We start from the raw sequence: 1,350 nt of genomic DNA, 5'->3' as shown, positions 1-1,350 counted from the left end.
GGTGTCCTTGGGTCATCGCCAAGGTCAAACTCGGGCACTCATTGTTGCCGGGATCAACCGATCTGCATCACGTGTAAATCACGCTGTGATTGGACAAACTAAATCCGTGTCTCGGCAAGCCTTCACGCAGATGACAACGTAAGGATGTTAAGGGGGCAGGCATGATATAACGGCTGAACATGTGGTTAATGTTGTGATAATACTCACTTCTTTAGCTTTTGAGTTACATGCGCTGAATATAATCTGCTAAAGAGGGTTGTGCACGTTTTGTTACCGTTGTAATGTCCTGTTGTCGTCAGCCCACTCTCCCGGCTTCACTCCGTCCCGTCAAAGTTCGGCCGATCTGACGGCGCCAACGGTTCTTACGGACAGTCCAGAGGAATGGCCACGCCATTTGTCCAAATGTGCGGATTTATTTGGCTTTGTAACTTCTCGGTGCAGATTGTTTTTCCAATTTTCCAGGCGTGCATCGGGGTCTTAGGTTGTCCCTGGCTGACATTTCTCGCTCGTAAGATTACAGTGCATTGCCGACAAATCAAGACGGGAAACGAAAACACGTCTTCCAAGGTTTCCTTTGGTAAATCAGTCGGCGCCAACTTTATCTTCATTGTTTCGTTCTCTGACAAGACGGTACAAGTACGCAGATTAGACGGTGCGCTACACTACGGGGGATATCATTACATGTCTCCTTCCAACATATTTAGCATCTCTTTTAAAAATATGTGGAAGATCTATATGCTAGCCGTGCATTCCAAGCAAGAGTACATTGGCCAGTAAGAACGACGGTCTCGTCTACTACTCCCATTAACTGGTTGCTAGTACTAGTAGTACTCATTTTCCGCAATTTGTAATTTTCATATGTTACCATGGTAACGGTTCCCCGGGCTATATAACTTTTATTCTACGTGCTGCCAATTAAAGTTTCCCGTGAAGGACGAATTACCTTCACCTTAATAAACTTTTTTTTTTCTTCTAAAAAAATTCTTCATAAGTCTCCATAACGGGTGGCCATTCCATCAATGATGGATGACGTCATCGATCGGTGATCGATCAGGCCGGCGGAGGTTGATCAATAGTTGAGGAGAGAGTTGCAGGGCGTGCGGACGCAGCGATTTTTCGGCGTGATGGATGCCTCCGTATTGGGGAGCGCGGAGCCCCGACATTTACCTCTCGCCCAAGACGTCTAATTGCAGACTGAAAAATGTTCGGCGGATATTCAAGGGGGACAGGCGCAACATAAATCTTCTTAATGCAATATTCATTGTTGTTGGCTGGCGAAGAAGTGGCCTGCACGGATCTAATGGGCACGGAGAGTGATGTACACACACGGCACAAGGAATATGGGTTCTC

This window comes from Branchiostoma belcheri, unplaced genomic scaffold (assembly GCF_001625305.1).
Source record: "Branchiostoma belcheri isolate BF01 breed outbred unplaced genomic scaffold, Haploidv18h27 scaffold7, whole genome shotgun sequence".
NCBI lineage: Eukaryota > Metazoa > Chordata > Leptocardii > Amphioxiformes > Branchiostomatidae > Branchiostoma > Branchiostoma belcheri.
This window is presented reverse-complemented; position numbering follows the sequence as displayed.